The sequence below is a fragment of the Danio rerio genome, chromosome 4 (genome assembly GCF_052040795.2).
Source record: "Danio rerio strain M-AB ecotype USA chromosome 4, GRCz13ab, whole genome shotgun sequence".
Taxonomy (NCBI): domain Eukaryota; kingdom Metazoa; phylum Chordata; class Actinopteri; order Cypriniformes; family Danionidae; genus Danio; species Danio rerio.
The window spans coordinates 31885315-31899638 of record NC_141024.2 but is presented as its reverse complement, the minus strand read 5'-3'; the positions used below and the strand labels follow the sequence as shown (position 1 = coordinate 31899638).

Genomic DNA, 14324 nt, shown 5'->3' with positions numbered 1-14324 from the left:
ATGTTCAAAAAGACTGCCAAGCAGGATAAGGGTAAAGTTACTTACTTCCTAACAGATGAAAATCCATGAGGTTCTAGGCTGACTGGCCGCCTTAGCCGGGACGTCCTGTATATTTATTGACTTGTCCAGTACATGACCTCCCTTTCCCTATTTTTGACATTATTTTTTTAAACAACTGTCAGACAAAGGCTTTAATGGCAAGAGGAGTCCTCAGCTGTCATAGGTCACTTCACAGCTAAAGGCGCTAATGCCGCCACGTCTGTGTTTTGATCACTGGGATGCATTCCAGATGAAACTGGATAAGTATAATAATTTTTTGGACAAAATTGATATAAACAAAATAAATTATGACCTGGAGAAAATCTGCCCTGCGCCCGAAAAACCTGTGTTTACTATGAGCATAACACATGTTCTGACTTTTCAGGCCTGTAGGCAGGAGAGGTTCGGGTCACCCACCCCTCACCGACAAAGGTACAGAATTTGTTTCATACATGAGCTTATTTGTCCTATTTTGACTGCTATGTCATCATACATAATGAAAATAATCCATCGGAAAAGGCTTTAAGACCAAACGGAATCATTTGTCGGCTGTTGCTTCGGTGGGACTATAATCTGATGTAAGAGAAGTCTTCTTTCACTACTGTATTGTTCTTAAACAGAGAAAACATTTTACAGGTAACTTTATTCTAAATCTTGGACCTTATTTCGGAAATAAAAATGAGCAATAAAAATTGGAATTTTCAAATGTACTTTTTTTTAAACCATTATTTCATTATTATTATTATTATTATTATTACTATGTTTTATTTTTTATTGAAATGGCCAAATTGTGACTGAGGACATTTGAATGTGCTGGCCAGTTTGTTTTTGTCTAATACAGCATAGTGGGCTACAGTTTTTTTTTTTTTTTTTTAAACTTTAACAAATTGCTATTTTTCCTAATGATATATGATGTAACAAATGTGTATTTTTAAAATTTGTTTTAAATGTTTTTTAATTGCAATTTTTTAGGGAATATTTTTAGTACATCAAAAAGTGTGGTTAGGATGACATCTGACTAGCTAATTCAGCAAAAAATGTCACTAAAATGCAGTATTTAAATCTCATAGTTAAGTAGAAACTGAGGCATATAACCGCAAAAAGGTCCACTTTTTGAAAAAAAAAAAAAAAAAAAAAAAAACCATCCCTTTTACCAGGCTGGCTATGGGCCTGTATAATATAATGTATGTCTGATATTTGCAAATTTTGGAAGCGTCTTTAAAGTAACAACATGTGATTACGGCTGGGTGATGTGGATTTCAGGGGAGTTCAGTGTTTAGTTCTTTTCCAAATATTCCTCTTCAAAGACCGTGCCTGCTTGTTCTATCACGTTTAACCAATGATTGTAAATGGATGATGCGACAGGACCATTTTCCATTGAACGCTTTGAGGGCAAAACGCCTTGTGATGGGCACAAACATTCGCAAAAGATTCCTTAAATTGGACCCTGGGCATGCACAGAAGGACTGTCTGATGGAGCCAGAAGAGGAGCTGCGGAATCAAGCTTCCAACCAAACGCTTGATGTAAAATCAACCACGCCCACCCAAACTTCTTACTTGACCGCATATATCTGCTCTACAACAAAGGCTCGCTGATGTAAATATAAGCCCTTGCATTTAAAAACACACAGTAATATATGGTTTAAAAACTGTGTGGCGTAAGCTGTTATAATTTAATATAAGCAATACATGTTGGACTGCAGAAATAAATCATCTTTCATACACTCTAGCCTGAGTTAGACTAATATGAGCACCAAAAATATTGTCTTATAACAGGGTTGTTGGTATTTGTTATCGTTATAGGGGTAAAAATAAAACTTGTAAATATTTTACCTTGTAAAATATTTACCATACAGGACAAATTGTGTGTTTAAATGATAAATACAGCAAGATTTCTAAATATCAACAGGATATTTACACATCCCAACCCTGTTACGTACACTATTTTATAGAGAGGCGGACACATGAGGTCTGATGCACTCTCGCTTGTTTACTCCGGAACTAACCTCATGACAACTGTGTTACCACATTGCAGGTCTGAACATCATACATTCATACATTCCGCTTCCGATGTACCCTTTATAGAACAAACCCTGCAATTCGTCAATTTGTACAAAAAAAAACTTTGCGGTATTATTGCATTAACTGATGTCAGCTGCTGCAACATCGCTTTCATTGTTATTATTTTTTGCCTCCGTTTTCATGTGGTTTATTCGATGCCTTCATTTTATCTGGCAAAAAGGAATTTGTGTTCATTTTAATGTTTAGTAGGAGTTTTCAAATAAAAAGCAAACGGTAAATGATTTATATAAATAATATATAACATTTACAGCTCTATTTGTTATTTAAGATTCGTTTCTAGAACATTAATGTTTTATTACAGCAAATTCAGTAGATGAACTCAATAACATGCCGAAACTCACAATGCAGAGACGTCCTGTAAATCAAGTCTGTAAATCAAGTAAATCAGGGCAGATCGGCTAACATTAGTTTTCGTTTTCCTAATTATTAATTCAGACCCCTAAAGAGAATTACTGCTAGATAGCCATCACATGTATTTTCCTCATCATTGTTACTTAAATTTGTTTACAATGTGTTACAATTTATTGTGCAGTTTGATTGTTATTTTTATATTGAAAATGTTAATTCTTGTGCACTACAAAATTTCTTCAATTTTATTTTTGTTTGTATAATACTTGTGCAATCAATACAGGTTTATTATTATTTATTTTGTCCTTTATTTGAATATTTGCAATATATATGTAGGCGCTGTTTGCATTTTATTCAAAGGTTAAACTTAATGCCAACACTTTGCGTTTACAAAGTAGCCGGCATTTGCTGTTATATCAACACAAACGGTTGTAATAACGTTACCAAAGGTAAGGTTTTATATAATGAAGATTCAATCGCGCCAGCTCCGGGCTCGGCTCGCTAACGGCCACTGCATCTAGCCCGATTGACTCGGGCCAGAATCGGACAGTGAGTAGACGGCAGACAGAGTCAGGCCAAGGGGTAAGGCTCTGGCAGGCGAGAATCTAGCCGGAAATGGCCCGAGTGGATTTTGCTATCTGGGTGGTTAGGCGTGTATCAGTAAACTAATAAAGCCCGAAAAGAGCCCTGATCTTACCGAATAAACAGTGTTCCACCAAATCCTGTATGTCAGAAACTAGTTTACTGCTGAACTCATTATATCATGGTAAAATAACACAGAAATCAAATAATAACACTTCAGTCTCCTGCTGAAGCTCAGATGGTCTGCTTTGAGAAACTGTCAATCACAGCTGTCAATCACGATGACACGCCCAGCATTAAATTACTGCTAAAAACATACTGTTTACAAAAATGAAGATCTGCAACTATATCAACATGATAACCAGTGCTTTAATTGACCAAAGCCATATTTCGTTTTTTTTCTCCTTCATTAAGACATAGAAGGCAGCCAGCCCCCAGGGGGGATCTAACGGCCGGGACCTTTACTCAAACATAGGCTGGTGGCACACTTGCATTTAACACACACGATAATGTGTGTGTGCAGGCCGGCAGTGGCGTGATGTGTGATTGTCCAACTGTGTGATGTGGACTATTGCTGTGTTTGTAGATTGTCTGGCTGTATGGTGACAGAGGAAGGCTGTGGTTTTCTGTCTTCAGCTCTGAGTTCAAACCCCTCACACCTGAGAGAGCTGGATCTGAGCTACAATCATCCAGGAGATTCAGGAGTTAAGCTGCTCTCTGAAAAACTGGAGGATCCAAACTACACACTGGACAAACTCAAGTATGTGGAGCATCACTGGCCTTGTGCTTTTACACTGAATGGCTTTAAAAAGACTCTAGAAAGCTCTTTTCTGATCAGCTTAAATTTTCTGTGAGGTTATAGAGTGAGGACAGACAGAAGATTTAGCTTGTAGATTATTACAGTCATGTCAATGAAGAGCAAATCATTGAATGTGAAATAAATCTCCTCTGTAAATGTTGAGAGTGTATTGGCTCAGTTCTGACGTTAAGCGGGACACACTGTACAGTTTCAGCATTTGAGCTGAGCAGAGAAACTTCTTCCCTCATTTCTGCTGAAAAATCCTACTTTATCAGTTCAGAAATTGGGTTGGGGATTGAAGATGGATTCAGATTCTGGAGTCAGACACTTAGATTATTAGACTCTTGTTCTAAAATGAACATCTGGATTCCTCTTCTCTGTGCACACACGTGTATTTTTCACTTGCTAATCTGTCAGGAACTTGGGCGCTGGCGAGCAGCTTTAATAATCTGAACAGAGTTTAGAGATGGACTGCAACATGTGCTCAAATGCCGCATGTGGTGAAGATCGATGGCAAAGCTAAAGTGTGATCACTAATAAATGAATGTTGCTGCAGGGTGTCTCCATCAGCATGAGCAGTATCTGCGCTTTCTTCACCAACAGCAGAGAAAAAGAATGCATTGTGTTAGATTTATTGTGCATCCCGGCTGGAACCAACAAGTGTGTGTTTTAGCTGAAGAGTTTTGAGCGTGCAGCTGAGCAGCTCAGTGCTAGCTTTAGCTTATTATTTAAGGGGGAAACTAAACAGCTCATTCTCTCTGTGTGTGTTTACAGTCTGGATCATGGAGGAGACATGAGGATCACAGCAGGACCACGCAAATGTATGACTACACACACACAAACATACACATACACTCTCTGTCTCTCTCACTCTCTCTCTCTCTCACACACACACACACACACACACTAGCTGCATTTCCACTATCCGGCCAGTGCGAGCCAGGGCTTTTATCGGGCCACACTGGGCCAATCGCCCGGGAGGTTGAGCAGTGAGGCCAAAATCATGTCGCGTTTCCACTGTCGGGCTAGTAGCTCGCAGTGCGTCACGCAAACCCCGCCCCCAGAACATCCCCCGAATCAAACGTCACTCAGTCCGCCCACTTCAGCGGGAATCAGGCAGATAAAGCACACCACATCATCACGAAACTATTAAAATTAGGACAACCAAAACAAACAAATGACACATTACTGTACAGCAGTACAATGCATGTCTATACGCACATACCTGTGTGTTCTCATTCATCATATTCATTTACTCGCCGACCGACTGTTGGCATCGAAATCCAGTGGTCTTGCCACTAACGGAGAGACCCAGCGCAGGGAGCGCACACATCCATAATATAACACCACATATATAAAATTCTCCGTTAATAACTCGATATAAAATGTATTTTATAACATCCTCAGTTAAACAAACGCTGTCCAACATTCATCCCAAATGCTCCGGAGAGAACTGAAACATCTAATATATGCTAATAATATCTTAAGTAAAAGAAAGTGTTCAGTGTTTCACCACATAAGAGCAGCACGTAATAAAATATAGCCTATATTTCGTTGCGCTCAGCAGCTATGCACTAATAAAGCTCTTTATGTATTTAAATTTTCCTTTTTTAATTTTACCACGTCATATAAAAACATACACACTTGTTTGAGGACACAGAACACATTTTAAACATGTAGTTTTCCCCGATTCGCGGTAAAGTGCTGCGCACCTCCAGACAGAAAAAAGGTTGCCTATTTCTGCTTTCACTCACCCCGAAAATGCTCTGTTTGCATGATTTGATTAATATCATCTTATCCAAATACTTTATAAATAATATTTAAAACATTCTCCGGTGTTTATTGTTTTTAGAAAATATTTAAAATCTTTTTTTTTTTCAGAGAGGCTTTTGAAAAATGAAAGTTTAATGGCTTTAAAACGGTTTGATATAGTACCTAATTGTTATAGTTAGCTTTTGTTAATTTTATATTGGTTTATTTAATGTGATTTTATTATATCTGATATTTGTAATTCTTTAAATAATTTCAATATAGCTTAGGCTATTTTATCTAGATATGACACTATTGTGTTGAGCCTACAAAAATGGGCACGAAATTTGTAAAGTTTAATGTCTTTCTGTTGTATTCATATAGTGTATTATCTCCAAAATAAATAAAAACAATAAAAAATAAAAGATAAAAGCCGCTCGCGGCATCAACAGAGCTGTGAAGGGAGCGCTCTTTTCCTAGGTCTCACACACGCATACAGGCATCTAAACGTGCACAAACACACCTTTTAAACTTGACAAAAACTCTTGAAAACCTTTACTGTCTGCTGTGTCTGTAATATGGTGTAAATAATATTATGCGTTATTGAAACATCAAGGAGGACGCAGCAAAGAAAAGCCACTTATAAATAATTAAAACTACTTTATTATTTTATGCAGCAGCCTTACATTTAGAAGAGAAACATGAGGGTGATCATGCGCAAAAAGACCCCAGCCTATAATTTGTTCCTGATGTTTTCTTTCAACTATTTATTTATTTGTTTGGCGCATGTACTCGTGTGCAATCGGAAAACTGTGCCCGCCTCTCCTTTCACTCTGCCCCGAAGCCCTGGCTGGCCCTCTTTGGCACAAGGTATTCGGCAAGTCGAAAAAGGTCGGCTGCTGGCCCCAAGAAAGCCCAGATTTGGCCCGATTAGGCCCCTGAAGTGACAGTGGAAACGCGACTGGCCTTGGCTCGTTCGCTTTAGGCACGATAGTGGAAACGCAGCTACTCTCTCTCACACACACTCTTTCTCACATATACACACACATACAATCTGTCTTTCTCGCTCTTTCTCTCTCTCTCTCACACACACACACACACACACACACACACAGAGCTGTGGTTATAAATGTGTGTGTTCTTGTGTTCAGATGCCTGTTTCCTCACTCTGGATCCAAACACATTATACACTTGTCTCATTCTGTCTGAGGAGAACAGAGAGGTGAAGAGTATGGGAAAGCGTCTGCCGTATCCTAATCATCCAGACAGATTTGAAGGTCTTTATCCTCAGGTGTTGTGCAGAGAGAGTGTGCGTGGACGATGTTACTGGGAGATTGACTGGAGGGAGATAATCGTGTGTGTATAGCAGTGTCATATAAGAGCATAAAGAGAAAGGGAATAATTGATGAGTGTTGGTTTGGACGTAATGCTCAATCCTGGAGTTTGTGCTGCTTTTCCTCCAGTTTCATATTCTGGCACAATTACACACACACTGATCTCCCAGTGAAACCGCTCAGCAGGAGAATAGGAGTGTTCGTGGATCACAGTGCAGGGACTCTGATCTTCTACAATATCTATAGAGACACAATGAGCCTCATCCACTCAGTCCAGACCACATTCACTGAGCCGCTCTGTGCTGGATTTTGTGTTTGGTGTGGATCATCAGTAAAACTGTGCTGAATACTGAGAAGGAGCAGTCAGTAGCTGTGTGTGTGTGTGTGTTTGGACATGCATGCATGTTCACTGCTGTGTACGTGTGTGTTATGCGCATGTGTTCACTGTTGTTTGTGGGTGTGTGTGTGTGTGTGTGTGAAAGACAGAGAGAGAGAGTGTGTGTGTGTGTCTGTGTGAGAGTGTGTTTGTGTTTAAGTGTGTGGGATTTTTTTTACAAAAATACTTTATTACATAATTTTTCATTTCACACATTGTAACTCCACAGCAGATCTAACAGCAGCTCTCCTTCCTCCACATTCCAGACAGTAAAAACACTAAATCTCTTGAGCATTGTAGTGTCTGATTGGTCCGATGACATTAATCATATGAGACACAAAAAATCACTGATGTATTCTGATATTCCTATGCGTACAAGCACAACTCTTAATGATGAAGCCAAGCATAAGAGAAAGGAGAGGTTTCTCCAACAGAGGGCGCACCGAACCAACAAACCAGCTAAAGGAACTTTCGCTGACCTCTCTGCTCAATTTACACACATGAATCTAAGTGCATAAATGTGTGGGCACACTATATATTCAGGCTGATAATTAAACTGCCTAAACGTTAAGTTATGTTTTATAATGTACTGGGATGACTATATATCTGCCTCCCTAAAGGGTTTCCCTACTGTTCAAATTCTACTGTTTAATTTGGTTATGCACCTGTGTTTATGGATGATTTATGAACACCTGTCTCCCAACACGGTTTCAGAGTTGATCTTTATCTATGCATGGCTATAAAAGCTGAAATGTACAAATCAGCTTTGCGCTTTCTGACTTCTGTATACTGAATGTCTTAGGCCCTTTATTCTCAACGGAGAATAAAGTAAGGATTTTGTTTCTCTAATTTGTATCTTTGTTTATTCTACTTTTTCCCTGGATTTTATTTTATTAATAAAAGTGTATTTTATTACTTTTCTGCACTTGGTTGGACATTGAATTAATTTTCCAGAACCCATCAAGTGACCCTGTGTGGTAAAGTATGAATTTATTCTTTTGCAAAATACATTCTAAAGGCGATCCCTTAACTAAACTCTAGCTAAGAAATATAGCAAAGGGATGATCCTGGTTTATCTTTGTTTAATTAGGGTAATTAAATAAAGACAGCATGTACATAATCTTTTTAGTTTCTTCTTGTGATAAGTAGAGCAAGTTTTACTTGAGCAACTAAACTTTTGTTAAGGGACTGCCATTTCAGTTTCTGACTATAGTCAGCTCCACAATAAACTTACATTGAGTCAAACTTTCTCCAGTGTTAAGCGTGTACATTCCAAATAGCAATAATACAGTCTCTCTAAGTCCACAGAAGATACACTTGTCATGGACACTAACACGTATGAAAGCATTAACTTGCAGAATCCTCAATTGTAAATCCCTGACACGTTTTGTCAATGGTGCTTAATACAAAACTCTCCACACTGGTTTTCCCGCTAAAAGAACATTAAATATCCATTCTTTCTGTTAATCTCCCTTTGTCTTTTCTCTGATCCGTAGTAATAATAATAATAGACATTTTATGGACTTGATGGTGCTCTTTTTAATAAGCAGCATTTCTTTTCATTCTGCAGGCTGTTCAAATATTTGTAAGCTAGCCTATAATAAACAGCAGAGTTACTCTGCAATCAGGTGATGTGCTCCATCAGACACAATAATCTTGATTGTATCCTGTAGTGTGCTGTGTCGCAGTTGTCATATCGTATTGTAGTGTGCGCACATTTTAAGATTTGTGATAATATAAGGGTCAGTCCTGGCGATTGGTAATATTTCAGCTTGAGCAAACTCATTTTTAAAAGTGTACTGATTATATTTTTAAATATAGCCTACATAATTAGGCACAATTCAAACTTAGAAACATCATGGCTTTAAAGCCGTTATATTATTTCTCTTTTATTCTTATTTGGACAGCCATTATTCTCAACCCCGTAATGGACTAAAATCAGTTGGTAATAATAGTATTTTAAAAAGGTTTTCTATAAAACCAACATTTCCCTATTGCTCATATGTTAATGGCTAAAATATAACATTTTTGATGAGTTTTAGATTCATATGTGATTTAAGTTACAATTATACAACTTATGCATTCTGTGCTCTCTAAATTTTTCTCAAAAAGTTTTAAATTTAGATGTCTTACTCAAACCACATATTTACAATGTCAGGCCTTAACATGCTGGTTGGTTCTCAGCAAGAATTTTTTTTTTCTATATTTAATTGTTTTCCTTAAAAAAATATGAATCTCACAGGGTTGAGAACACAGTGAAGGGGTTGAAAACCGTAACAGGGTTGAAGGGACACTTCAATATCAATTTTAATTTGTTTTAATTAATTTGAAATTACAGTACGTCTTAGACTTACTTAAAACATTTATTTATTTAAGTAAAACATTTAGCAAAGGTATTAATGAGATAAAGGCACACTGAGATGAAATGAAACTTTATTAAATCAAACCAGTCAGAATTCCAAAAAGTGAACTGCTGCAGATAACTGGACCGTTAGTAACCTTTAAAAATGCTGATAAAGGCCTATGTTACCAAATCTATTGCTGAACAGAACCTACAGTAAACAGAAGCAAAAGGTAAAGTCATGTCTAAAACATTTCCTGGAACATAAATAAAAACTGCAGCAGAAACGTCTTAATGAAATTTTTAATGTAAATTCTCAATAATATTTATAAAAAAAAAATAAAATTATATGGACAGATAGGCTGGTCAGAAACTGCTGATGTATTGAGATTTTCACGCACAACAATCTCTGGGAGAGAAAATTATATAGTGAGCGGCAGTTCTGGGGGCGCAAATGCCTTGTTGATGCTAGAGGTCAGAGGAGACTGGCCAGACTGGTTCCAGCTGATAGAAAGGCAACAGTAACTGAAATGAAATAACCACTTGTAACAACCGAGGCCTGCAGAGGAGCATCTCTGAACACACAAAACTTCCAACCTTGAGAAGAATGGGCAGCAGGAGAGGACTACCAGAAGATTCAGAAGATCACCAGGGATTCCTAAACCTTTTGATAGCTTAACCCTTTGTATCTACAATATTAATATGAGTTATGCATTTAATGATCCCCCCTCTAAAGTTGGGTAATTGTCACATGACATAGAGATAAACAAATTAACTATAACATAATTTAAGTTTTTTTTTTTTTTACTTTACGTGTTCTAATTTTATTCGCTTTTCATGAACTCATGATAAAACTCGTGACACATTCAATATAAAATCTGCTGCTGGTACGGGTGCAATGTCTGACATTAAATTGAGTCAAAGTTTAAGTAAAACATCGCTAGGTAGGTATATATTTACTGAAATGTTTTTTAATTAAAATTCTTGACAAATTATGTGAATTTCTCAATCCTGTTTCAAGTTTACAACCCCAAAACAATGCGTGTAATAGGGTTGAGTTTTTTTTTAAAAATGGCCTCTGCACCTCTTGTGTTTTAAAAGAAAAGGCCCACATGGCAGCAATTAAACAAGAATATGTAATATTTTTTTGAAAAAAAAAAATCATATTTCATCTTAGTTTTACATTACGGGGTTTTCAAGACTTCACACTTAGCTGATGATTGATAGTAAAGCTAGTTTGGCGTGCTGTCCCGGGAGAGAGCCCTGAGCTTATAAGATCCTCGAGCCCTGGGCTCCCTCCCGTTGCAAGGTGAGAGGGGAGTTTGAGCTCAGGTAGATCTCGATGACTCCCCCTCTTGCTTGTTGTAGCTAAATGTCGGATATGTATGCTGACAAGGTTTACTCAGAGTTTAGCTAATGTATTTTGATTAATTGTTTAGAGTGCTTGTTTTTGAACTGTGAGAGGAAACCGGAGGACCCTGGGAAAACCCACGCGACCAAGGGGAGAACGAGCAAACTCCACACAGAAATGCCGTCTGGTTTGGAAAGGAATTAAACCAGGGGCATTCTTGCTGTGAGGCAACAGAACTGAGTAGTACTTTGACTGTTCATCTTTTTTTGTGCTGGTTCTTCCCATTTAGCCCAACTTTCCTCTGCAAACACCAGATTCTTCTTTGGCCTCATTGGCCTTACAAGGAGCTCCTCTGGTAAACTATGGTTAAGCATATGCTCTCTGTATCTACCTTTGAGAGATGCATACATTCTCTGAATGAACTCTGCTGGTCTGAGTTTTCTTTTTTTTAGTGAAGAATTAAATGTTTCCCTATACCAAGCTATGTTTTCATAAGGCAGTTCGTGTCTCTTGTCTTGGCAGAATCTAATGTGTGGCTTGTGTTCTCTTTGACTGACGCAAGTTTCCGCAAATCTCCCAGAAGTTTCCCACTCCACAAATGGTAGATTCCCATAAGGGTAGATTTCCAGTTGTCCATAAGGATAATAGGGACTCCTGGACAGTGGTAAGCACTGCTGCTATCACCTTCCCCATTTTCCTTAGACTCTACTATTAGTTTTGCTTCCTCAAAGGCTTTTTTTGAACAGACTTTAGTATGGAGATCGGCCCACAATTGTTTTGGCTGACCTTTCTTCCTCATTCTCCCACATGTCAAAGTAGTCTTCATCTGTAAACTCTTCTATGGGATCCTCTTGGTGTTTAATCAGGGAATCAATAAATTCACCGCAGCTACTGTCTGTTGCAGTCTCATGGCTGGCCAGGAGCACAATGTAAAAGTGCCTGAAGATTTAACTTGCTGCCTTCACATCTACAGTGTTTTGAAGCTTGGCAAACACAAACGTTGCAAACTCTTTTAGTCCTTTATCATCAGTTTTCTTGCCAAATGCTAACACTTACAGCCTTGATAATGTGGGCAGAACAGAGATGCTAAACAGTGATTTGTTTCATCTCCACCCATGTCTTGATTTTCTTGTAAACGGCATAAGTCCACTCCAGGTATGCATCAATGTTGTGTCTATTAATGGCAAGAACAACAACTTGCATCAAGGCCCAGATGTAGTCCGTTTTCACTTTTTGAACTCTGACCCTTGTGTATTTTGACAATTTCAGCTGAAACTGCATTAGCCAAAAAGCCAATTGAGGAATACTGTGCTCATTGCTCAGCATCTCACACACTGGAAGAGGTGGAGCATCTCTGCCTTCTCCAGGCAAAGTGAGTGCATAGTACAGCACTCTTTTGCTTTGCTCCAGGATCTTTAATACCACACCCCGTGTTGCATCAAGATATAATCACACAGCACACTTTTTTCCCTGAGGTGATGAACCAGGATGCTAATGCCTACTTCTTTGTAAAGGTGAGCACCAAATGGGTTTATTTGAAAGTGTTGGATGTAACCAGGCATATCTTAAAAGTTGGTGTCACACACTTTAATGATATGCTGAGTTAAATACATCTCCATAAATGCACTTTCATGTACATGCATGTTGCTTTTCACATCAGCAGTATTGACCTTCAGGATATTTTTATTTAAACTTTGTGTCAGGTTACCAGACATTAGCTGTTGAATGGGTGTTGATCTGCTAATTTTCCTCACCCTGTGTTGCTTGCAGGTCTAAACTGTTTTTCTTTTTTTTTTTAGCTAGCACATTGATCCAGTATGCCTGATTTGTATGGTAATGCTGAAACTAAAGTTGATGAGGCTTTTTTTGCATTGTGAAACTTCAACTGTCATCACAACATATGTGCTGGTAGGTAAAATTAATGGGACAGCAAGGATTTTTATGCTGAAACTGTTGGTATTGTACAGTTGGTCCATGGTTTTTGAAGAGTTGTTTAAATTTTCTTTCAGTCTTTGGGACATATCATAATTTGGAATTTTACTGAAGTGAATGGTATCTCTCTGTACTTTCTTTTTTCATTGTTGGATGACTTGCTTGATCCATCAGAATTGACCCTTCGCCAAGCCACGCCCAAAAACCGCCATGCACCAATCGTGGCTTAGCAACTGTAGCTACGCGCAGGGGCTCTGTCAAGCTTTCGAGTGAGTGCACATGGATTGTGCAAATCTGATACCTGGGCTCCTTTAAGTTTGAACGAGATGGTGGAATTTTTCTCCCTTTTCAAAACCTAAAACCCAGGAGCAGACATGCCAGCGTGGATCAGGCTGTGTGAGGGAAGCTAAAGGAGTGGAGCTACGTTGGTTTTGTTTTGAAATTCCTGACACATTCAGTGATAGACAGATGGCAATAACTCACACACCTCTCACCCTAAACAGATCTAAACTGTGTTTCCTACATAAACACAAAGCTGGCAATGTTTCACAGCTGTCTTATTCCTTTTTTTTTTGCTTGATATTATGAGTAAAGCTTTGTTTAAGCCTTCGCCATAACGTTAGTAACGTTAGTCATACTAGTAGCGAATAGGTCATAATGACATGAGTTATTGATCCAGAAAATACAAATCTGCGAATCTGTTGCTAACTTTACTGAATCACTATACTTTACCCGCAGCTCTTTTCAGTCATTTATAAAGAGCACACAAACACACTGACAGTTATAGGTAACTTACTATACATTGTTATGGGTCAATGAGGCTAATATTCGGCACAAGTCCATCAGTTTCCCTTTCTGGCTGTTCTATCTATGAATGAACTATGTAAAAGCACTGTCATGCATGTTTCCTCATGGGTTAGTAAGGCTATATTTCATTGCACAACAATCTATCAGGCTTTCTGGCTAAAAATAGAGAAATCACTGTTTCATTTATTATTATTAGATTATTTTTAAACTTCACCTCTCCTGCTGAGCATGAGCTAAGCTGTTGAATGGTTAGTGTATGAGGCGGCTAGGCTAAGCTAGCTTTAATTTTGATTTATTTATTTTCTAATCGGTTGCCTATTATGTGGTGAATATACTCCTGTAATGCATACTGCAGTCCTTTTTTGTCTGGCTTTCTCTGATATCTCACCTGTTCTCCAAAAATGACATTATATCCGTTTTAATGTCTGAAACCGGCGCACACACATTGAAAAAGACGTGTACGGCACGAAAGCTTGACAGGCGTAGTAACAGCAATTAAGGAGGGCAGGGCTTAGTGAAAGGTCCATTAAAGGGTTTTCAATCCCTGAAAAAATTCAGTCTTTTTTTTTTTTTTTTTTGTCTCA

At 38.2% G+C, this 14324-nt stretch overlaps 1 non-coding gene across 1 annotated transcript in view; it reads left to right on the top strand.

Annotated features, from left to right (window-relative positions):
- The window catches only part of si:dkey-69c19.1, a 29055-nt gene extending 20821 nt beyond the window's left edge, over nucleotides 1–8234 (top strand). The window contains exons 9-11 of the transcript XR_015942451.1: nucleotides 3638–3811; nucleotides 4625–4671; nucleotides 6751–8234. This is a non-coding gene — a transcript (si:dkey-69c19.1). The remainder of the gene's footprint in view (nucleotides 1–3637; nucleotides 3812–4624; nucleotides 4672–6750) is intronic.
- Nucleotides 8235–14324: the final 6090 nt, after the last annotated feature.